A 25,797-nucleotide genomic window follows, 5' to 3' on the forward strand; every position below is an offset into this window, starting at 1 on the left:
GTTGTGCAGCATGCAGCACACCATCAGGAATATGGAGACCCGTTGAGTAGACTACTGCAAGGCACCACCAGACCGATTCAGGCATCTTGAACTTGCGTGGCATGCTCGGCCGCTGTCCTGGGGTTCCATAGTGGAGTCAGCAGCCAAGTGGACAGGGGACCTAGTGCACACACATTTCGTAGTGTGGGCTGGCCCGTGCTGCTCCTGAGCCCTCGGCTTTTCTGGGCCCCGTCCCCTCATTTGCCACATGTCCGCCACGATCTCTCGCCACACCTCCGCAATAAACATACGCCGCACCTCCGCCACGATCTCTCACCACTCCTCCGCCACGATCTCTCGCCGTTCCTCCGCCACCAAACATTCGCCGCACCTCTGCCGTGATCTCTCACCGCACCTCCGCACCAAACATTTGCCGCACCGCCGCCACAATCACTCGCCGAATCTCAGCCATGATCTCTCATTGCTCCTCTGCCCCAAACATTCGCCGCACCTCCATCACGATTTCTTGCCACATCTCAGCAACGATCCCTCACCGCTCCTCTGCCCCGATCATTTGTCGCACTTCTGCCATGATCTCTCGCCTCTCCTCCGCCTCAAACATTCGCTGCACCTCCGCCACGATCTCTCACCACTCATTCACCCCGACCTTCCCGCTCCTGCCTACACTCCAAACGGCGACCTGGGTTTTGATGATGTCACCCAGTCGCCCACTTCGAAGTCGTCGCACACTTGGAACGGCTTGTACCGGAAGTTATAGTGATATGCTCTTTTACACTCACGACCTGCGGTAGTGTTCTCTCGCAGGTCGGGTTGGCCCACGATGTTGCAGGGCCCAGGCATCTTCCACCCCTGGAGTTCAGGACTGGAGTATCAGGTCCTTCATTGAAACATCTGTGAACTCATCCCTTTTGGTGTGGAAGCAAGGCATCCTCATTCGAGGGATTGCCTATGATGATGATGGACAGGTGATATCCCTTGTCGCCAAGCAGCCATCCACAATCATGATTTGACCTGGTGAAGAGGGCGGAGACATTGGTCTGGCGCAGAATGAATAAATCATGGCTGCTGCCTGGATACCTGGCATCAACTGCCAAGATCCTACGCTGGTGGTCACACACCAGCTGCACATTGAGGGAGTGAAATCCCTTCCTATTGATGAAGACTTCAGGATGGTGTTGTGGTGCCCTCAGGCCAACGTATGTGCAGTCGATGGCACCCTGCACCCTGGGGAACCCTGCAATCCGGACAAATCCGGCCTGCTGCTCCACCTGCATCTCCCTGGTCATCAGGAAGGAGATATAGTCCACTCTTCTCCTATATAGAGCGTCCATGACCTGCCGAATGGAGTGATGGGCAGAGAGTTGGGAGATGTTGGCGATGTCTGCAATGGCAGACTGGGAAGACCCCGTAGTATAAAGGTTCACCTTGGTTTCAATGGTCAGAGTGGTCCTGAGCCTTGTTTGAGGCTGGAGATCTTGGCGCAGGACATTGCACAGCTTCCTCAGTATGTTCTTTCTAAATCTGAGCCTTTGCAAGCATTGCTCATCACTGAGCTCCAGGAAGGAGAACTGACATCGGTAGAGCCTTTGACTGTAGAGTCTCCTTCCCCCAGGTCTGTGCTGGCCAGCTCCCATGGCAGCTGGCTGATTGCCTTCTCCCTGTTCCTCCTCATGGTCGGGAGCCTCTGCAGGCTGTTGCTGGCAAGGCTCCTGGGCCAGTATGTGGTGCGGGGGGGGGGGGGTGGGATCAGAATACCTGACCCTCCTCCTCACGCCATCTCCTTCCTGACCACCCTCTCTACATGGAGGTCTGCGCCCATCTGCAGGCCCTTCTGGATGTTGGGCAGCAATGGCTGCTACCTCCCTTGCCCGCTGCTTCTCTACACATTGCTGATGGTGCCGCCTTCTCCTGCGTGCCGCCTTCTCCTGCATCTGACAATGTGGACAAGCGTTCCCCTGCCAACACTGAGCCCATTCTGTATGAAGGCTGGACCCTGACAAGCAGGCCTCTGTGCAGCACAGAATGAGGCCTACTCCACTAATCATTGAGAGCTAAAAGTCTTCAAAACTCTCCCAAAAGTAATGAACAGGACTCTGCAGGTTAACCAAATGCACACAAAGCAAAAGAAAAAGTTGTGGTCAACAATACCCGATCACGCTAATCCTCTGTTCTCCTCCTCCAGCGGTGTCGAGTAGCACGGCAAAATGTACCCACGCAAAAAGCTGGCGGCGGCATTGTGGAAAAAAACGCTCTGTTTTGACTGCTGAATTTGGGTGGCATGACTGTACAACAACGGCACACACCCTGATGACGTCAGCACGGCTGCAAGCCCCATACCGCGGCACAAGTCGGCGGATTGCAGCGGAAGTCCTCACCACCAAAAAAACTTCCGCACGGGGGCCAATCCACCAGAATGCGGCGGCCACTCGATTTTACCAAATAGCCACCAAAAATCCGTGGTAATGGTCCTTCCTGGGACTCTGAATTTCGGCTCCAAAAACTATTCCAGCAAAACCTTGTTAAAAAATGATAGAAAGAACTTGCATTTATATAATGCCTTTTATGACCTAAGGATGTCCCAAAGCGCTTTACAGCCAATTAAATAATGTTGAAGTGTAGCCACTGTTGTAATATAGGAAACACAGCAGACAATTTGCACACAGCAAGATCCCATAAATGTAGATGAGGACTAAATATTGGCCAGGACATCATTATTACAAATGCAAGATATTTGGCACTCATACTCAGTTACGCCAAATAAACTGACCGAATCATCCATAAATATCAGCATGAATAATTCAACCTCACCAATTTTATTCAGGTTGGGCACCTTAGTCCTCAATTCCCACAGGGGTTCTACCAGTCTCTGACTCATTATTATTGCCACTTTTCATCTTTCCACTCTACTATAACTGGTCTGGGTGTGTGAATTGAAGGGGAACTTGCAGGTGGTGTTGTTCTCATGTGCCTGCTGCCCTTGACCTTCTAGGTGGTAGAGGTCGCGGGTTAGGGACGTGCTGTCGAAGAATCCCTGGTGAGTTGCTGCAGTGCATCTTGTAAATGGTATACTTTGCAGACACGGTGCACCAGTGCTGGAAAGAGTAAATGTTTAATGTGGTAGATGGGATGCTAATCAAGCAGGCTGCTTTGTATTGAATGGTGTCCAGCTTCTTGAGTGTTGTTGGAGCTGTACTCATCCAGACAAGTCATCACACTCCTAACTTGAAGTGGGACATTGCGTCCTTCAGGAATTAAGGGGTTAACAATGCAACCTGCAAACTAGCTGCAATGGCTGAGATGGCACGTACACATAAACTGCAGACAGGCTTAAGCTCAAAAGAATCCCCTAAATTAACGTCCGAAGTACAAGCACGGGATGTGGTTGGTAAACGGCTAGTCTAAGAAGCAGTAATGGCTTCAAATGTACAAACCACAAACTTCAGGCAAACTTTGAATGTTACGCGAGCTCGGCATAAATATAGGTAACCAACCAGTCACTGTGCACGCGGGCTTTGAACAAATCAAATGATGCCATAGAATTGTGAGGTTGAGCATGTATCTTTAAGTGTATATGTCATGTATGTAACCATCATGCAACTCCTGTACACTGTACTTATACCCTAGAAATGCACACCCTGACCACAGGGGGTGAACTTGTGGGAGACACTCCTCATCTGGCTTTCCAGGTATAAAAGGGGAGGTCCCAGCCAGGGTCAGCACTCCTTGGTCCTGGGAATAAAGGTTAAGGTCACAGAGTGATTCTGTCTGCAATATATGTCTCGTGTGACTTTGTAGTAAGGTGCAGGGACACCACATTTGGCGACGAGAAACGGGAATCACCGAACCACGAGGATGGCCACCGGTAGCACAGAGGAACGTTACTGTGTGGGTGAGGACTGGGACAACTTCGTGGAAAGACTCCAGCAGAGCTTTGTCATGAAGGACTGGCTGGGAGCGACAGCGGCTGACAAGCGGACGGCGCATCTACTGACCAGCTGCGGACCACAGACGTATGCGCTGATGAAAGACCTGCTCGCACCCCAAAAGCCAGAGGACAAGTCCTTTGAAGAGCTCAGCCAGCTGATCAGTGAGCATCTCAAGCCGGCGAGTAGCGTACACATTGCCCGGCATCGATTCTACACACACCGGCGTCGTCGGGAGAGACAAAACATCTCGGACTATGTTTCGAACCTGCGGCGCTTGGCCAGTCTCTGTAAGTTCACAGATGCCTGCAGCAGGGAGATGTTAAGGGATTTCTTCATTGAGGGCATTAATCATGCCAGGATTTTCAGGAAGCTCATAAAGACCAAGGACTTGACTTTAGAAGGGGCGGCATTGATAGCTCAGACCTTCATGGTAGAGGAAGAGGAGACCAAGCTAATTTACACGCGCAGCCCTGGTTCCAACGTGGCGATGAACCAGGGAGTTAACATGGTGAACACGGCTCGGGACCCCACAGGCAGGCAAGGGCATTTTGAAACTGCCCAGGCAGCAACAGACTCTAGGGTGGGCCCGCAACAGGGACAATGGAAGGGGGATCGACAATTCATGCCATCACGAGGAACAATGCGTCCCGCGATGGAACCATTAACACCCACCATCAGAGTGCTTAGAAACAACCAAATGGGCAATTAGAGAGGAATGCCTGGTAACAGTCCCTTTGTTAACAACAATCTCAGCTCTTGCTGGAGGTGCGGGGGTAGACATACTGCGAAAAGCTGCAGGTTTCACCAATATACCTGTAGGATTTGTAACGTCAGTGGACACTTGGCCAGGATGTGCAAAAAGGCTGTAGTGAGGCTAATCTGTGAGGCAGAGGAACCAGACGAGGGGTCTGCAATGCAGGATGATGCCTGGGGAAAAGCCATGGATGCTGAAGTTCAGTGGGTTCATGTGGCTGATGTCCACAGCTCATACACTAAAATGCCACCCATGATGATGAAAGTTTTATTGAATGGCATCCCAGTGCACATGGAGCTGGATACGAGAGCTAGCCAGTCACTTATGAGCACCCAACAATTTGAGAGACTATGGCCACACAGAGCAAGCAGGCCCAAACTGAAATGCATTGAGACGCAGCTACGGATGTACACCAAAGAGATCATCCCAGTGCTGGGCAGTGCAAATTTGGTGGTAACACATAATGGATCACAGAACCGGCTGCCACTCTGGATCGTCCCGGGAAATGGCCCCACGCTCTTGGGGAGGAGTTGGCGAGCTGAGATGAATTGGAAATGGGGGGATGTGCACGCCATTTCATCTGTGGGGGGTGAGTTCATGCTCACAGGTCCTACAAAAATTCGGGTCACTGTTTCAACCCGATGTTGGAATGTTCAAGGGCACTAAAGTAGTGATACGCATCACTCCGGACGCCAGACCAGTGCACAACAAAACCAGAGCGGTGCCGTATGTGATGCGTGAGAAAGTTGAAAGTGAATTGGACAGGCTGCTCAGAGAGGGTATAATTTCGGCCGTTGAATTCAGCGACTGGGCAAGTCCCATCGTTCCCGTCCTTAAAGCAGATGGCTCGGTCAGGATTTGTGGCGATTACAAAGCCACCATCAACCGAGTGTCGCTACAAGACCAATACCCGCTCCCGAGAGGGGAGGACCTTTTTGCCATGCTGGCAGGTGGCAAGCTGTTCACGAAGCTGGACCTCACTTCGGCCTACATGACTCAGGAACTGGCTGAAGAATCCAAGCTTCTGGCCACCATCACGACGCACAAGGGATTATTTATCTACAACAGGTGTCCATTTGGCATTCGTTCGGCGGCAGCCATCTTTCAGAGAACCATGGAAAGTTTGCTCAAATCCATTCCTGGAACAATCGTTTTCCAAGACGACATCCTTATAACGGGTCGAGACACCGAGGAACACCTCCACAACCTGGAGGAGGTGCTACGCCGACTGGACTGGGTAGGCTTGTGGTTGAAAAAGCCCAAGTGTGTGTTTTTAGCCCAGAGGTTGAGTTTTTGGGCAGGAGGGTTGCCGCAGACGGGATCCGGCCCACTGAATCAAAAACGGAGGCGATCCGCCGGGCGCCCAGGTCTGACAACACATCGGAGTTGCGATCATTCCTGGGACTTTTGAACGATTTTGGGAACTTTCTGCCGAACTTAAGCACATTGTTGGAGCCGTTTCTGCGTAAAGGTTGTGAATGGTTTGGGGGGACTGTCAAGAACGGGCTTTCAATAAGGCGAGGAACCTGCTGTTTTCCAACAAACTGTTGAATTTGTATGACCCCTGTAAAAAACTGGTTTTAACGTGCGATGCATCATCCTATGGGGTTGGGTGTCTGTTGCAGCAGGATAATGATGACGGCCGATTCCAACCGGTGGCTTATGCTTCCAGGTCACTCTCCCAGGCAGAGCGTGGATACGGCATGGTTGAAAAGGAAGCACTCGCTTGTGTTTATGGTGTAAAAAAGATGCACTAGTACCTTTTCGGAAGACGGTTTGAGCTAGAGGCGGACCACAAGCCATTAACATCCCTGTTGTCCGACAGCAAGGCTGTCAATGCCAATGCGTCAGCTCGCATACAGCGATGGGCCCTCACGCTGGCCGCGTATGACTACACCATACGGCACCGGCCAGGCACCGAAAATTGCGCTGATGCGCTCAGCAGGCTCCCACTGGCCACCACCAAGGGAGCATCGGAGCAGACCGCTGAGATGGTCATGGCCGTTGAGGCTTTTGACACCGCAGGCTTCCCCATCACAGCCCGCCAGATCAAACACTGGACCAAAGAGACCCCCTCCTATCCATGATAAAGAAAGGTGTCTCCTGACTGGGGATTGGGTGCCCGCACACAGTGCGTTTCCCAAGGAGGTCAGACCGTTTCAGAGACGGATGGATGAGCTCTCCATCCAAGCCGACTGCCTGCTATGGGGCAGCCGCGTTGTCATGCCCCAGAAAGGAAGGGAAGCGTTCATCAGGGAACTCCACAGCGAGCACCCTGGCATCGTGTTAATGAAGGTCATTGCCCGGTCACACATATGCTGGCCGGGGATTGACTCAGACCTGGAACACTGGGTTCGCAGGTGCACGACATGTGCTCAGCTGGGCAATGCCCCCAGGGAGGCCCCACTCAGCCCGTGGCCCTGGCCCACCAGGCCATGGTCACGTATTCACGTAGACTATGTGGGCCCGTTCATGGGGAAAATGTTCCTGATCGTTGTCGATGCATACTCGAAATGGATCGAGTGCATCATATTAAACTCGTGCACGACATCCATCACCGTGGAGAGTCTGTGTATGGTTTTCGCGACCCACGGCTTGCCGCACATCCTGGTCAGTGACAATGGCCCGTGTTTCACGAGCCATGAATTCTAGGAGTTCATGTCGGGCAATGGTATCAAACACGTCCGGACAGCACCGTTAAAGCCGGCTTCCAATGGCCAGGCGGAACGTGCGGTCCAAGTCATAAAGCGGCATGCTACACATCCAAAGACGCTCCCTTCAGTACCGCCTATCGCGCCTCGTGCTGGCCTACAGGTCCCGCCCACACTCGCTCACGGGAGTCCCGCCAGTGGAACTCCTCATGAAATCCACGCTTAAAACGCAACTGTCCCTCATCCACCCAGCCCTGGCAGACATTGTTGAGGGCAGTCCCAAACCGAGTTCTATGATCGAAGCTCAAGGGGGAGGTATATAGAAATGGATGACCCAGTATTTGTTCTTAATAATGCTTTGGGACCCAAGTGGCTTGAGGGCACTGTAATTGGCAAAGGAGGGAATAGGGTCATAGTGGTCAGACTAAACAATGGGCAGATATGCCGCAAACACTTGGACCAAGTAAAGAAAAGGTTCAGCATAGACACGGAGGAACCTGAAGAAGAGCATGAGATGTCACCCACACCACTGCCAGTGGACGAGCAACAAGGACAGTCCACAGCATGCACAGTCCCTGCAGCCAGCCCGGACAGGCCGGAATCACCTCAGGTGACAGACGCATGCCGAGGCTCAGCCACCAGAGCCACAACTGCGGCACTCCACGAGAGAGCGTCGATCACCTGAAACACTTAACCTTTGACACAAAAAGACGTAAGGGTGGAGGTGATGTCATGTATGTAACCATCATGCAATGGTAATCTTCATGTACCTGTAACCTTCATGCAACTCCTGTACACTGTATTTATACTCTAGTAATGCACACCCTGACCACAGGGGGTGAACTTGTGGGAGACACTCCTCACCTGGGTTTCCAGGTATAAAAGGGGAGGTCCCACCCAGGGTCAGTACTCCTTGGTCCTGGGAATAAAGGTTAAGGTCACAGAGTGACTGTGTCTGCAATACATGCCTCGTGTGAATTTGTAGTAAGGTGCAGGGACACCACAGTATAAAAAGCTGTTGAAACTGTTGAAGCTGTTGTATCATTGGACAGTGACCTGGTTAGAGTCAGAGCAGGTCACCTCCCCACTGGTTCAAAATAAAGACTACGTGAATCTTCGAACCCAGACCTGGTGTAGAGTGTTTATTTTAAATACTCCACTTCAATTGGTGTACTCAGCAGGATCTCAAGTGGGCAGCGGACACCGGCAAATCAAAGTTGTGTCAAAGGCGTGAGTCCATTTTAATTACCACGCACAGTTAGGAGAAGGACAGAAATCTGTCTGGTGTCAGCTTCCTGAGAGAGCCGAATCTGCAGGTCTGGCCGAGACTTCAAGTAGTCAGCGGAAGATCCCAAGTAAAACAATTGCGATCGCTTATATAGAAGTGCGTCTGTGTAACGTTGCTATTGATATATGTTGCAAGTATCGGTCTCACTCATGAGGACTAAGTAAGGGACGTACCGCTGACAACCACGAGGGTTGCAAGTATCGGTCTCACTCGTGAGGAGTAAGTAAGGGATGTACCACTGACAACTAAAAGGGTAGGGTTGCAAGTATCAGTCTCACTCAGGGCGAGTAATTAAGGGATGTACCGTTGACATCATATAGCCATAGGAAGTGAGAAACTCGAGTTGGGACCAGAGGGGTCTCTAACACAGTACCTAGCAGATAAAAATCGAAACCTAATTGAAATAATGATTAAACAAAATTGGAAACCAGATGACCCACCCGCAGCCACAAAGGAGGTGGTGGGAGTTGGAAAAGAAACAAAATGTGGAGAAAGCCCTCATTTTAGCATATTGTGAATTAAGTAGATGGACTAGACTATTGACTGAGAAAGCGACAAAATAAACTGACTGTAGGTGTGATGGTGACAGCACCCGGCAGGACAATAATATAGATGGGGGGAGGTTTAAAGAAGATCTCTTCACCCAGTGGCTGGTGGGGGTCTGGAACTCACTGCCTGAAAGGGTGGTAGAGGCAGAAACCCTCAGTACATTTAAAAGGTAATTGGAAGTGCACTTGGAGTATACGGGGATCAGAAATTGAAACGGGTTTAAGGAATAATTGATAGTTATGACTCAATAAAAAGGAGAAAAGGGAAGATTATGTTTTTCTTTACTGTTCTGGTATTTTTCTTTGGCGTTTAAAATTTTTGGGAAGGCATATTCCTTTGTGTGATTGTGGCTCCCCCCCTTTTTCCAAGTGGCACTGGGAAATTTAAGATTGGAATTACTGAGGTTAATTAACCTATTAAAAATCAAACTTTTATTACGGCCATAATAAAATTCTGATTGGTGTAAATTGTGTGTAGAGCCTTTAGTTTCAAACATAAGGCATTTCACATCAATAATTGGTATGGTTTAAAAAATTCTGACCAATGTGTAACTGGGAAGAAAAACATGAAATGCTACTGTGTGCGGAGTTATTTTTCTGAATATTTATTTTAAGTGTAAAATCACAGAGAGGTTAAACTGGAAAGGCTGCAAGCTGTGGGATGAAAGTTGACATTGATTGATGGTGTCTGTGTTTGTCAGCTTTCGAAACAAAGGAAATTAACTCTTTCACAGGCAGCTGTGAACTCTGTTTTAATTCAGTGAGCGATATCTTTTGAATAGAAACATAGAAACATAGAAATTTACAACACAGAACGAGCCCATTCCGGCCCATCGTGTCCACGCCGCCTGACAAAGAGCCACACGGCCCTTCATCAGCAAGCCTAAAGGTTACATATAAAACTATGAACAATGACAGAAAGGCAGTCCGCCTCACCACAACTGCGACACTCCTTATACTAAAACATTCTACACTAACCCCAACTGGAGCCATGTGATCTCCTGGGAGAGGCAAAAACCAGATAAAAATCCAGGCCAATTTAGGGAGAAAAAATCTGGGAAAATTCCTCTCTGACAAATCCAGGCGATCAAAACTAGTCCAGGAGATTACCCTGGTCGTATTCTATTCCCTGCAGTACTTACCATTATATCTGCTCCATCCAACAAAAGGTCATCCAGTCTAATCCCAATTACCAGCTCGAGGTCTGTAACCTTGCAGGTTACTGCACTTTAAGTGCCCGTCCAACCATCTCTTAAAAGTGGTGAGGGTTTCTGCGTCCACTACTCTTCCAGGCAGCGAGTTCCAGATCCCCACAACCTTCTGCGTAAAGAAGCCCCTCCCTCAAATCCACTTAAAACCTTCCACCTTAAAACTATGCCCCCTTGTAATAGACCCCTCCACCAATGGAAATAGACCCTTACTGTCCACAATGCCCAGGCCCCTCAATGTTTTATACACCTCGATGAGATCTCCTTTCAAACTCCCCTGTTCCAATGAGAACAAACCCAGTCTATACAATCTGTCCTCATAACTAAGATTCTTCATTCCAGGCAGCATCCTAGTAAATCTCCTCTGCACCCTCTCTAGTGCAATCACGTCCTTCCTATAATACGGTGACCAGAACTGCACTCAATTCTCCAGTTGTGGCCTAATCAAAATATTATACAATTTAAGCATAACCTCCCTGCTCTTATATTCTATGCCTCGGCCAATAAAGGCAAGCATCCTGTACGCCTTCTTAACCACCTTATCCACCTGGCCTGCTCCTTTCAGGGATCTGTGAACAAGCACTCCAAGGTCCCTTTGTTCATCTACACTATTAAGTGGGCTACCGCTTAATGTGTGTACCCTTTCCTTATTAGCCCTCCCAAAGCGCATCACCTCACATTTCTCTGAATTAAATTCCATTTGCCACAGCTCTACCCACCTGACCAGTAGATTGATATCCTCCAGCAGCCCATGGCTTTCCTCTTCATTATCAACCACACAGCCAATTTTAGTGTCGTCTGCAAACTTCTTAATCATACTCCCTATATTCAAATCTGCAGAACCCCACTGGAAATATCCTTCCAGTCACAAACGCATCCATCAATCATTACCTTTTGCTTCCTACCTCCAAGCCAATTTTGGATCCAATATTGGAGATTTTCTTAATTTGAAAAGAATATTTGTTCCTGGGGTAGAAGGAATTTTAGGATCATATTACAAATTAACCCCTCGGGCTCTTAAGCAGAATCACCAGAGAGTCTCTATTTCTTTTGTTTAAGTAGGTGACCATCGGGAAAAAATGATGTTGTTTAAAGGGGTTAGTGGTTTGTGCCTGAGGGATCAGGAGGGCACACCACTGTAACCGACTACATGTGGCTCCGAGTAAATCTCAGGAGTGGGAGGTGGGAGGGCCAGGAAATGGAACAAAACTATGTCAGGGTGGAAGTTTTGAACTCTGGTACAAGGGACCGTATAATATCGTTGATAAAGCTAGTCCCATGGTATATGCAGCTTGATTACCTAGGAGAATTAAATGGTTTTATATTAACCAGATTAAGTTTTTTCAGTTCAACAGCAGGTACCTAGACAAGAGGAAACGATTATGAACATGGGGAGTGGGATTCGTCCTCTCCAGGCAGATGAGGAAGAAGGGGTGCCTAATGGGATACCCCCACCTAATCAAGTACAGTATGATTCAATTGGAAGTGGACAGGACATGGGAGCTGGAAGAATCTCCTCGGGTCCCAGACCTGGGACCACCTCCTGTCCACAGACATGCCTCGCAAACCCCGCCAACCTCACGAAGTAGTAAGAGACGTATCATGAATAGTAGAAGTAGGGATGGCCGAGGGTATAGGATAAGGTTACATTTACAGTGGCATGGTAATAATACCACTGTAACCATCCATTATATCAAGGGGTGTAAGGATGGGCGCATGGTTGTACAAGTAGTAGAGTTAAAAAAAAACTCATCCAAAGGCTCCTTCTCCAATGAATAAAGAGATTTGTGGGAAAAGCGAATTGTTTATCATAAACACATCACAGAGCCAACAAATGGGCTAATGGAAATCCTCACTCATGATATTGTACCATTATGTGTATCACAAAGTGGTACCTGTAATATTGAATCTGACCAAAGTGGGACTACCAGGGTGGTGAAAGCCTAAAACAGCGTGGCTACATGGGAGAATGATCAAGGGATTTTGGCAGAGGGCCAGTACAACCTGCAGTGAATTTAGGGAGAGTGATGCGCTTAATCGTACCTTGACAAGAATGGTGCCGAGACTATTGAGGAGAATCATAACAGAAGGCGGTGAGGCCTGATTAATATGTTACAACTGATTTAATACTAAAAAGGGGGTACACCAGATTATAGAAGGGGAACAAATCGTCTTCAAGGAAAATGCTCAAAGTAATGTATGTGTAAAGTCCTGTCCCTGCAGTACAGACTCACACGAGGCACATGCTGAAGTCAAGGTCACTCAGGACCTGCACCTTTATTACACAGCTCTCGAATGCCACACTTGCCTGAGACCTGTCCTTATATACCTGTTTGGGACAGGTATCCAGTGTCTACTGCAAGTGCACCCTTGGTGGTAAGGTAAGCTTGTGGTTACAGGTCATCTCGAGTTACAGTCATGTATAGCATGGTAAGATACAGTTACATACAGTAGTGTGAGATACATGACATCACCCTCCCCCAAGGTCTTACTCTCTTTATAGGTTCATTCTCTCAGGTGATCTACGCTCTCGCGTGGAGCGTCTTAGTTGTGGTTCAGTTGTTTGCCTTGGTGCCTGATTTTCTTTCGGTGTGATTGCTGGTATCTCGCCTGGGCTGTCTGTTCCGTTCAGTATGATTGTTGGTGTCTCGCCTCGGCTGTCTGTTGGGATTGCCCTTTCCTCAGGTTGTTCCCTCTGTCTGTCCACCAGGTGTGGTGTGAGTTCCACATTGTAGTCTGCTTCTGGTTCAGCAGTGTTGTTGGTAAATCTACTTTTGACTTGGTCTACATGCCTCCGGCAGGTTTGACCATTGTCCATTTGTACCACCAGTAGCCTGTTTCCTTCCTTGCCTGTTACTGTCCCTGCAAGCCATTTGGGATCCCTGCCATAGTTTAGCACAAACACTTTGTCCCCTATCTCATTCCACCTCCCCCTCAAATTTCGGTCATGGTACTCAGTTAGCTTACGGCGCTTTGCCTCAACGATTTCATGCATGTCTGGGAGGATTAATGAGAGCCTTGTCTTTAATTTTATCAATAGTTGCACGGGGGGGAACTCCAGTCAATGAATGCGGACGAGATCTGTATGCCAGCAGCAGTCACGACAGGCGGCCCTGCAGCGTAGGACCTTGGATTTTGAGCATGCCTTGTTTAATGATCTGCACTGCTCACTCCACCTGGCCATTGGAGGCCGGCTTGAACAGTGCCGTCTTAACGTGATTTATGCCATGGTCACTCATAAAATCTTGGAATTCTGCGCTGGTGAAGTGCGGACCATTATCACTGACCAATATGTCAGGAATGCCGTGCGTTGCAAATATGGTTCCAAGGCTCTCCACAGTGGTGGAGGTGGTGCTTGAGTTTAAAATGGTGCATTCGATCCACTTTGAAAATGCATCTACAACTATGAGGAACATTGTGCCCATGAATGGGCTCGCATGGCCTACGTGCACCCGCGACCATAGTTTGGTGGGCCAGGGCCAGGGGCTCAGGGGGGCCTCCCTGGAGCATTACTGAAATGGTGCACCGTCGGACGCAGAGCTCCAGGTACGCGTCAATGCCAGGCCACCAGACGTGGGATCTGGCTATGGCCTTCATGAGAACGATCCCCGGATGCTCGCGGTGGAGCTCCTGGACAAATGCCTCTCTGCCTCGCAGCGGCATAACTATTCGGCTGCCCCACATCATGCAGTCTGCTTGTAGTGACAGCTCATGCATGCGCCTGTGGAAAGGTTTGATCTCCTCAGGGCAAGCATCGCGAGTCTCTGCCCAGTCACCAGTGAAGACACATCTTTTTACTAGGGATAACGTGGGGTCGCTGGTCGTCCAGTCTCTGATTTGGCGAGCCATCATGGGTGCACCTGTGGACTCAAAGGCATTGATTGCCATGACTATCTCACAGTCCTGTTCGTCAGACCCTTCCGTGGTCGCCAGGGGTAGCCTGCTAAGCGTGTCGGCACAGTTGTCTGTGCCTGGTCTGTGCCTTATGGTGTAATCGTAAGACACCAGCATAAGTGCCCACCGTTGAATGCACGCTGAGGCGTTGGCATTTATTGCCTTGCTCTCGGATAGTAGGGATGTGAGGGGCTTGTAGTCAGTTTCTAACGCGAATTTGGCCCCGAAAAGGTATTGGTGCATCTTTTTGACACCGTACACGCACGTGAGCGCCTGCTTCTCCACCATTCCGCCCGCGAAAGTGACCTGGAGGTATAAGCTATGGGTTGTAATTTACCCACACTATTGACATGTTGTAAAACGCACCCGACCCCGTACGCTGACGCATCACATGTAAGAACTAGCTTTTTACCTGGATCAAAAAAAGCCAAAACACTGTTGGAACACAGAAGGTTGCGTGCCTTATTGAAGGTGCGTTCCTGGGCGTCCCCCCCAAAACCAAATGCACCCCTTTCTGAGTAGCACGTGGAGAGGCTCCAGCAGCATGCTTAAGTTCTGCATAAAGTTCCCAAAGTAATTGAGTAGCCCGAGAAAGGCGCGCAGTTCTGAGACATTCTGGGGCCTGGGTGCCAGGCGAATTGTTGCGGTTTTGGACTCTGTTGGGCGGATTCCATCAGCAGCAATCCTTCTGCCCAAATCCAAAAGGCACGTGAAACAGGCACTTGGATTTTTTAACTGTTAGGCCTACCCAATCCAACCGCTTTCGTACTTCCTCCAAATTGCGGAGCTGGGAGTCGGTGTCCCTATCCGTGATAAGTATGTCATCTTGAAAATCAACCGTCCCCGGAATGGACTTGAGCAGACTCTCCATGTTGCGCTGGAATATAGCAGCTGCCGACCTGATGCCGAATGGGTATCGATTGTACATGAAAAGGCCTCGATGTGTGTTGATGGTGGTGAGTAGCTTAGACTCGTCGATCAATTCTTGCGTCATATACGCAGATGTGAGATCTAATTTTGAGAAAAGTTTTCCTCCAGCCAATGTGGCAAATAAGTCCTCCGCTCTGGGCAGCGGGTATTGGTCCTGTAGGGAGACTCTGTTTATGGTAGATTTGTAGTCCCCACAGATTCGTACGGATCCATCAGGCTTCATGACTGGGACTATGGGACTTGTCCAACCACTAAATTCCACGGGTGAGATAATGCCTTTCCGCAGAAGCCTGTCCAGTTCATGTTCAATCTTTTCCCTCATCACATAGGGCACAGCTCTGGCCTTGTGACGGACTGGTCTAGCATCCTGTGTGATGTGGATTTTGACTTTAGCCCCTTTGAAGGTGCCCACACCTAGCTGAAAGAGATGTTCAAATCGACTCAGAACTGTTGAGCAGGAGGTCCGTTCCTCTGACGACATGGCGTGAACATCATCCCATTTCCAGTTTAGTTTTGCCAGCCAGCTTCTCCCCAGCAGTGCTTGGAGATCTCCGGGGACAATCCACAGGGGAAGTCGGTTCACTGTCCCTTTGTGTGTGACTGAGAGCATGGCACTGCCAAGGACTGGGACGATTTCTTTGGTATAGGTCCTTAGTTTGGTGAGTTTTGGTCTGTCTCTTTTGTGCGGCCACAGCTGTTCAAATTGTTGAACGCTCATGAGAGATTGACTCGTTCCTGTATCCAGCTCCATGTTGACGGGTATCCCATTGAGTAGGACCCTCATCATTATTAGAGTCGTCTTGTTGTAAGAGCAGTGGCCATTGATCGTGTTGACCCGCTGTACCTCGGTGTCCTGGGTACTGTCCCCATTGTCTTCTGGTCCGCTTTCCGACCCTTCCGATTCGTATACCAGCCGAGCTGCCGTTTTTCTGCACATGCGGGCCAGATGCCCTGTATAGTCGCAGTTTCTGCAAACAGCAAGCTGAAATTGACACCCCCTTGATGAGTGCCTTCCCCCACATCTCCAGCACAGACCGCTTCCATTATTTCCAAAGGATGAGCTGCGACTGGCTTGAGCTTCTCTCAGTTTGTAGTTGATTGCTCGCATTGTGGGTTGATGAGGTGTGAATGGCCGTTCATGTGGCCCTTGATAGCTTCTGGCGCCACTGCCTGCTGTTGAGGGCCCAGCTCTCCTGCCTTTGTCTGTGTGTGGGGGTAGCGGCTTGTTTCACGCTGTGAACTCCTTGTTCCGATGTTTTGTTAGTTGTCGTACCTGCAGTGTAGATCGACCTCGTTTCTTCTTCTCCTGCCAAGAGTGTCTGTGCAACCAGTGCTGCTGCCTCTAGGGTCAAGTTCTTGGTCTCTATGAACTTTCGGAATATGCTTGCGTGGCCTATTCCTTCAATAAAAAAGTCTCTCAGTACTTCTCTCCTTAGTTCATCGGAGAACTCACATAAGCTAGCCAACCTCCGAAGTTCCGCCACGAAGTCGGGTATGCTCTGGCCCACACAGTGTCTGTAGTTGTAGAACCTGTGTCTGGCCATGTGTAGGCTGCTCGCTGGCTTCAGGCAGTTTCTTACCAGTGTGCTCAACTCTTCAAATGACTTGCTTGCTGGTTTCTCGGGTGCCAGCAGGTCCTTCATTAAGGCGTATGTTTTCGAGCCACAGCTGGTGAAGAGATGGGCTCTTCTCTTGTCTGCCTTATCATCGTCTAACCAGTCTTTGGTTACGAAGCTTTGCTAGAGCCTTTCTATAAAGTCCTCCCAATTATCCCCAGCATTTTATTTTTCTTCTGAGTCGTTGGTCACCATTCAGTGGATTCTGTAATCCCGTAACTCATCGCCACTGTAAAGTCCTGTCCCTGCAGTACAGACTCACATGAGGCACATGCTGAAGTCAAGGTCACTCAGGACCTGCACCTTTATTACCCAGCTCTCGAATGCCACACTTGCCTGAGACCTGTCCTTATATACCTGTCTGGGACAGGTATCCAGTGTCTCCTGCAAGTGCACCCCTGGTGGTAAGGTAAGCTTGTGGTTACAGGTCATCTCTAGTAACCCTAAATGCATGGTAAGATACAGTTATGTACAGTAGTGTGAGATACATGACAGTATGGATCTTGCAGCATATTGCAGAGTGAAAGCTCTCTTTCTGGGTAACTGATCGAGATCTGTGTGCAATGTCCATTTATCAACTTACTAAGACTCTGTGCCAAGTCAGAAGGTTAGTACAGGTGTACCTGGTGGCATGAGTGCCATTTACAGGAACAGAATGACATCACCCTGTTAGAGATAGTATGGTATTACCCAATCATGCGTGAGAAAATTTAGTAGAATACAATGAACATCGGAGATGTAACCTGGGTGCATGTGTAGCCCCAGGCTGAATTGGGTGTGCTCAAGCTCAGGACATGTTTATTTGCCTCTGCATGCGGGTTTAATTGAGATGGGATAACATGGAACTGCACCATGAAGGTAATTGTGGGACAGCATTTTCCTGTACAATCTGTATAAAGAGGGAAGGGTGAATATTGTGTCAGCACCATACACCGGGAATACCAGTACGGTACCAACCTGACTTGTCCCATCGCGACAGGAATATTTGTTTTACCCCAGTCCAAACTGTGAGACTTGGAGCGCGGGTGTCATTAAGTATTTATTTGCATAGGCAAGTAAATATCACTGTAATAAAGGAGTTAAAAACGTAAATGCCAAAGGGAAGATATAATGAATTTGGATAGTTAATTGGGTCAATTGAAGATCAAGTACAAATGGCATTAAGTGAAATGGGGAATAGAGGGTCACAACGGCTAGACACTGAGGTGATACTTATGGTACATATGATCGAGATAGTCCAACAATGAACCACGAGATTATGTGTGGTTTTCATGTTATCTATTGTCCAACAACAATTGACACACACTATCGGTATGCGGCGGGGATGGCAACTGTTAACACATTTGACATAGCCAGTATAGACCAAGAAGTTCAAGACTCAGCCCAACGTTTGAGAACCTTTTTGCTAAACCTTCACAGTTGTCAGAAACAGGGAACAAGGTCACCAGACAAATGCTGCAAGTCAAGGAAATCCGCGAGCCTCATGCCCAAAATATCCATAAGATAAGTGCAACTGATCTAACCCAAGAAACATAGAAAGAACTTGTATGTGCAATGTATGGCACATGATTACTAGGGAACATCCGATACAATGTAAACCAGATGAAACAGGAAAAAATACCAATTGGACAAGTAATGAGCAGTTGACCAACTGGACTCAGGACGGTATTACCCTCTGTGATGTTTGCAAGGAAACACAAGTGTTTTTGTCCATAAGTAATTGTATCACCAACGAGGTGAAGTTGATAGATATGGTCCTAACTTTCCCACAGATAGAGGGCGCAGAGGGTGGACCTCTGTGGACGGTGCGGAACATTGGCAAGATACAAGGTCAATCCCAGGTTTTATTCCACGATATTCCCCCCTATGCGGTGAAACTAAGTGGCCCATTCCAAGGAGTGCACATCGACGGCTGCATGCAATATTTGGATGATGTGATAGTGTGCGCACACCCCATAGAAGGAGGGCAGCGTATAGTGTGCGGGTTCACTCAGACGGTTAATTGCATGTTGGAAATCAAACCCATTATTCAGGGAGGGACTGAGGTGGCAGCCTGGGATGATGGGACGTACTGCATATCTCCCAAGGAAAATGAGTACAAGCATGGTAATATCATATGTGCAATCCCAGAACCTAATTTCTGTTTTACGCCCAAAGCTGTGGTCCAGATAGGCCATCGATACCTATTCCCACAAAAGGAGGACTTTGAACATCCCAGAATGGAATGATAAAATGAAACACTTCGAGATACCCAGTTGGCAGAGCATTCCCCGTCTTGAACAGCATTTGATGCAATTGAAAAAGGACACTGAGAAAGGTAAAGGACATTGTCAGAAGATTTTGGAAGATACCATAAAGCATTCGAAGGACATCGAAGAAACCCTAAAGGACATTCAGTAGTGGAAAGATGTATGTAATTGGGGAATGAATGTGGATATCCATCCATGGATTCGTGTAGCTTCTTATGTACTGGTGGTTTACAGTTAGGATTAGCAGTGGGATGGAGAATTGGGTTATTTCTGGCATGCAAGAAAAGGAAAGCAAAGACGTTGATTATGGAACATTGGAAATTACTAGCTGAGCACCCTGAAATATTCTGAGACGTGGGTTACGTTCCGGGTTCCCCAAACCGCGTGGCTGATCACCACAGAATGGGGCAGGGGACATAGGACAGAGCAGAATTAGGTTCGTATTCTTGGGCTGGGTAGCCAAGTACCAAAAGAGGGGACTGAAGTGGGACATTGCGTCCTTCAGGAATTAAGGGGTTAACAATGCAACCTGCAAACTAGCTGCAATGGCTGAGATAGCGCGTACACATAAACTGCAGACAGGCTTAAGCTAAAAAGAATCCTCTAAATTAACTTCCGAAGCGCAAGCACGGGATGTGGTTGGTAAACAGCTAGTCTAAGAAGCAGTAACGGCTTCAAATGTACAAACCACAAACTTCAGGCAAACTTTGAATGTTACGTGAGCTCGGCATAAATATAGGTAACCAACCAGTCACTGTGCACGCGGGCTTTGAACGAATCAAATGATACCACAGAATTGTGAGGTTAGCATGGACCATTAAGTGTATTAAAAACTGTTGAAACTTACGTATCGTTGGACAGTGACCTGGTTAGACCCAGAGCAGGTCACCTCCCCACCGGTGCAAAATAAAGACTACTTGAATCTTCGAATCCAGACCTGGTGTAGAGTGTTTATTTTAAATACTCCACTTCATAACTTGTGCCTTGTGGATGGTGGAAAGGCTGTGAGGAGTCAGGAGGTGAGTCACTCGCCACAGAATACCCAGCCTCTGTAGACCATGAGCTTGGTGCCGTGTTTAAGGTCCTAGTCTTCGAACAATCTCTTCCTCAGCCGACCGAAGGCTGCACTGGCATGCTGAAGGTGGTGTTGGACTTCGTCATCGAAGTCTGCCTTTGTTGCAGCAACAGTACCGATTGCGATAATTACAGAGGAGTTTCCCTGCTGTCTGCCACAGGGAAAATCATCACAAGAATCCTTCTCAATCGCCTTCTCCCAATGGCTGAAGCGCTCCTCCCAGATTCGCAAAGCGGATTCCGCCCACTAAGGGGCACAATGGACATGATCTTCACCACGCATCAAATTCCAAGAAAGACGCAGGGAGCAGCATCAGCCTCTGTACATAGCCTTCTTTCACCTCAAAAAGGCCTTCGACACTCAACCGGGAGGGCTTATGGAGTGTCCTCCTCAAATTCGGCTGCACTCAAAAGTTCATCACGATCCTCCGCCTGTTTGACGATGACATGCAAGCTGTGATCCTGATCAGCGGATCCACCACAGACCAAATACACGTGCGGACTGGGGTCAAGCAAGGCTGTGTCATCACTCCAATGCTGTTCTCGATCTTCCTTGCTGCAATGCTCGATCTCAGCCTCAATAAGCTCCCTGCTGGAGTGGAGCTAATCTACAGAACAAATCGGAAATTGTTCAACCTCCGTCACTTCCAGTCCAAATCCAAGGTCATCCCATGCTCTGTCATTGAATTACAGAACACAGATGGCGCTTGCATTTGTGCACACTCAGAGGTGAAACTCCAAACCTTCACCGAAGCATACGAGAGCATGGGTCTTACACTAAACATCCGTAAGACAAAGGTTCTCTACCAATCTGCCCACGTCACACAGTACTGACACTCGATTATCAAGATTCATGACGAGGCCTTCGACAACATGGACCATTTTTGATACCTCGGGAGCCTACTGTCAACAAAGACAGATGTCGATGATGAAGTCCAACACCACCTTCAGTGTGCCAGAGCAGCCTTCGGGCACCTGAGTAAATGGATGTTTGAAGACCAGGACCTCAAACACGGCACCAAGCTCATGGTCTACAGAACAGTAATGATACCCGCCCTCCTATATGCTTCAGAGACATGAACTATGTACAGCAGGCACCTCAAAGCACTGGAGTTGTACCACCAACGCAGCTTCCACAAGATCCTGCAAATCCATTGGCGGGATAGGTGAAGGGGGGGGAAAGGAGAAGGGGGGGGAAGGAGAAGGGGGGGGAAAGGAGAAGAGGGGTGGGAGGCTGGCCGGGCCCAAGACTTCGGGCAGGGCCCATCCCCAGCACTAGATTTACAGGTAGGTGGTGTTGGGCCGGGTCGGGTCCGGGGTCCGGGGTCGGGAGCGCGGGTCGGGTCGGGGGGAGCACGGGTCGGGGTCGGGAGCGCGGGTCGGGTCGGGAGGGGGGCGGAGGGAGGTCGGTTCGGGTCGGAGGGAGGGAGGGAGAGGGAGGTCAGGTTGGGTGGGGGGGGGGGGAGCGCGGGTCGGCTTGGGTCGGGTCGGTCCGGGTGGAGGGGGGGGTCGGGAGCGCGGGTCGGGTCGGGGGGGTGGTGGGCGGGAGGTCGGTTCGGTTCGTGTCGGGGGGAGGGAGGGAGAGGGAGGTCAAGTTGGGTGGTGGGGGGGGGGGGAGAGGAAGCGGGAGTCGGGTCGGTGTCGCGGTCGGGTCCGGTCCGGGGGCGGGGGGGAAGCGGGAGTCGGGTTGGGAGGAAGTAGGGGCTGGGCGTGGGAGGCAGCGTTATGCACACAGCCCCAGTGAGGCCATTCGGTCAGGGTTAGGGACTGCGTGCTTCGGGCCCCTCCCACACAGTTTTGGGCGCCTGGAGCTACTGCACATGCGCGTCCACTGTAGCGTGCATGTGCAGAGGTCCCGGCACAGGTTTCAGCGCAGGGACCTAGCTCCGCCCCCAACTGCTCATGCTGCGCCGTACTTGACTTAAGAGGACCAGCAGGGAGCCGGCGAATCTGTAAGTTTTTTTTCGGCGCGCATTGTGGCGCGAAAAATGGCCATCCAGGTTGGCGGCGCGGCCCGAAACTTGGGCTCCATGAAACTACCGGATTGTCGTAAAAACCCACCTGGCTCACTAATGTCCTTTAGGAAAGGAAATCTGCCGTCCTTACCTGGTCTGGCCTATATGACTTCAGACCCACAGCAATGTGGTTGACTCTTAACTGCCCTCTGAAATGGCCTAGCAAGCCACTCAATTGTACCAAACCGCTATGATAAAGTCAGCACTGTGGGAGTACCTTCACCACAAGAACTGCAACAGTTCAAGAAGGCGGCTCACCACCACCTTCTCAAGGGCAATTAGGGATGGGCAATAAATGCTGACCTTGCCAGCGATGCCTACATCCCACGTATGAATAAATTAAAATGTGACTGCTCCAGTTAAGTTTCTGGTCAATGGTGACACCCAGGATGTTGATGATGGGGGATTCGGCGATGGTAATGAATGTTAAGGGGTGGTGGTTAGACTCTCTTTTGTTGGAGATAGTCATTGCCTAGCACTTGTGCAGTGAGAAGGTTATTTGCCAATTATCAGCCTAAGCCTGAATATTGTCCATGTCTTCTTGCAGGTATGGATTGCTTCATTATCTGAGGAGTTGCGATTGGAACTGAACACTGTGGAATCATCAGTGAATATCCCCACTTCTGACCTTATGATGGAAGGACGGCCATTGATGAAGCAGCTGAAGATGGTTGGGCCCAAGACACTGCCCTGAGGAACTCCTGCAGCACAGGATCACCAAGACAGCTCTACTTTCTTTTCTTTTCATGAAAATTTGATTATCCCCATGAACTTAAGGTAATTCCTCTCTTCTCAAGTGCTTGAAACAGCAACTCATCTCAATTTATCTTATTGATTCTTATTTCAGAAACAAATGATGCTCAGGCTTGGTGGTTTTACATTAGAGACAGAAGTGCTTGCAAATTCTTTTAGAGGTAACTCCCATATCTCCATCCCACTCAAGCACTCTGTCTCAGAAGATAACAAATGACCCTGAATGGGTTAAGGCCGAAACTTTGAAAGGAAAAATCCTAAGTCCAAATCGCAACCACACTGTGATCTTTGGCCCTAGAAATTGGATAAGGATGGAAAACAGGCAGGGGCAGCGCAAAGCGCTATGTACCTGCGCCCATTCAAAGTGGTGCAGGCAGTAAACAAAATTCATGCTGCCTGCTCATTATAAGGATTGCAGCGCTGATCTCAGTGCTAAATGCACTGCTGATTGGCTTAGCGCTGAACAGGGGAGGGCGGGCAATATCGAGCACAGCCTACTGGCCAATAAAGTTTCAGCTAGGCACTCTGCTCTACTTAAAAGTGAGGGTTTTCTTGCAGAAGATCCTCATTGTCATTGTGTAGAAAGGCATGGCCCAACAGCCAAGAGAAAGGGCGAGGAGATTTTCTGATGCGGCACTGGAGGCTTTGGTCCTGGGGGTTCAAAGATGCTGTCAGGTCTTCTACCCACATGAGGGTAGGAGGCCTTCAAGGCAGAAGATTGTGGGAGGAGATTGCTGAAGCTGACAGTGCGATAAGTGTTGACACCAGGACCTGGATCCAGTGCTGAAAAAGGTTTAATGACCTCACACGAGTGGTCAAGGTGAGTGTATGCATCATCAAATGCCATATCCCACCATCTGCACCACGAGCCTCACACACTGCTCAATGCACCATATCCTCCTCACTCACCTACCAACAATCTCCACTCTTAACTTACAATCATAGCTTCACCTCAGCCGCACACACTTACCACTGCTGCAAGACTCACACCCACATCTCACACATTGCACACACTGCCAGCTATTCAACCATGGCAGGCACATCACACAAATACATTGCACCACACTCACTGACTTAGTTCCCTTTCTCTTGCAGGTAAAGGTCACACATAACCATCGGGAGCAACAGCTGACGGGTGGAGAGGAAGCCGGTCTGCAGAACCTGACGGAGCTGGAGGAAGCAGTGCTGGAGATCATTGGAGGGGCAGTCACAGAGTCCGTGGCGAGCAGGGAAGTTGAAAGCATTGCTGCTGATGATGGTATGCTCATACCTAATTCTTTTTCCCATGTCCCACTTCCCCCTCATCCCACAATATCTTCTCACATATGAACTGGTGATGGATATCTTGCTTTCCCTCCCTCCCCTCACCACAACCCGACCCTTGTGCATTTCTCCTTTCAGATACCTAAGAACGTCAACCAGGCCAGCCAGTCCCCGACGTGATGGAGGAGGACTGTGAAGGAGGAGAAGAAGATGCACCGTCCCTGCAACTGGCACTCGCAGGCACCAGCTCAGAAACTGACACTGCACAGACCGTAGAATACTATAGAAACGGGATCTGCATATGGTGTGTCATGGAGCACGAGTGGACTGCAGCCAGGCCAGGGCAAGGGGTAGCTTGGGTGCCAGCTCCCCGCAGGGCGAGTTTGCATGTGAGTTCTGCTGCACAGGACTCAGATAATGACCTCAATGGAGTGGCCTTCAGTAGAAGGGTGATGCGCATGCACACAGAAATTCTTGGTGGAATGGCAAGCTTGCCAGAAAGCCTCAGTGTCAAGGATCAGGTTGTGAGCAGTCAACCTCCTTTCTTCTCTGGTTCACAACAACACATTTCGAGGAAGCACAAGACTTCATAGTGGAGTCTTGTGTTGGAACAGACATTATTGATACACAGTTAAAAAGGTGACCGACCTTTAATTGTATACAGAGAGTGACTTTTTCCTGGTTTCTGTATCTTTCGAGTGCTCCCTGAAATACTCTTGAAATCCTGAACCTAAGAACATAGGATCATAAGAAATAGGAAAAGTAGTAGGCCATTTGGCCCCTCGAGTCTGCTCTGTCATTTAATAAAATCATGGCTGATCTGATCATGGGCTCAGCTCCACTTCCCTGCCCACTCCCCATAACCCTTTATTCCCTTATTGCTCAAAAATTTGTTTAGCTCCGCCTTAAATATATTCAATGACCCAGCCTCCACAGCTCTCTGGGGTAGAGAATTCCACAGATTTACAACCCTCTGAGAGAAGAAATTCCTTCTCATCTCAGTTTTAAATGGGCGGCCCCTTATTCTGAGACTATGTCCCCTAGTTCTAGTTTCCCCTTTGAGTGGAAATATCCTCTTTGCATCCACCTTGTCGAGCCCTATCATTATCTTAGATGTTTCGATAAGATTACCTCTCATCCTTCTGAACTCCAATTAGTAAAGGCCCAACCTATCTTCATAAGTCAACCCCTCATCTCCAGAATCAACCTAGTGAACCTTCTCTGAACTGCCTCCAATGCAAGTATATCTTTCCTTAAATACAGAGACCAAAACTGTACGCAGTACTCTCTATGTGGTCTCACCAATACTTTGTACAGTTGTTGCAGGACTTCTCTGCTTTTATATTCGATTCCCCCTCGTAATAAAGGCCAACATTCCATTTGCCTTTCTGATGAATTGTTGTAACTGCATGCTAACTTGTATGCACCATATTTTGACTACATCAAAGGAAAGTGTCATGATGATTATTACCAAACATTTTGAAAGCAGACTGTTCATGTAAACAGTTGTCGTTTGTTTGCTTCCAAACTGCATCCCTTAAACAAGACCAAGAAATGTCAGGCTTTAAAAAAACATTTGATTTGTTTAAGGGATGTAGTTTGGAAGTAAGCAAACTACAGCTGTTTTC

The 25,797-nt window shown here is 49.0% G+C and overlaps 1 long non-coding RNA gene across 2 annotated transcripts in view; it reads left to right on the top strand.

Moving 5' to 3' along the window:
* The window catches only part of LOC139264301 (uncharacterized), a 96,205-nt gene extending 76,207 nt beyond the window's left edge, over positions 1-19,998 (top strand). For both annotated transcript variants that reach the window (XR_011593308.1, XR_011593309.1), the window contains exon 4: positions 18,973-19,998. This is a non-coding gene — a long non-coding RNA (uncharacterized lncRNA). The remainder of the gene's footprint in view (positions 1-18,972) is intronic.
* The last annotated feature ends 5,799 nt before the right edge of the window (positions 19,999-25,797 follow it).

The sequence above is a fragment of the Pristiophorus japonicus genome, chromosome 5, assembly GCF_044704955.1.
Source record: "Pristiophorus japonicus isolate sPriJap1 chromosome 5, sPriJap1.hap1, whole genome shotgun sequence".
In the NCBI taxonomy this organism is placed as follows: domain Eukaryota; kingdom Metazoa; phylum Chordata; class Chondrichthyes; family Pristiophoridae; genus Pristiophorus; species Pristiophorus japonicus.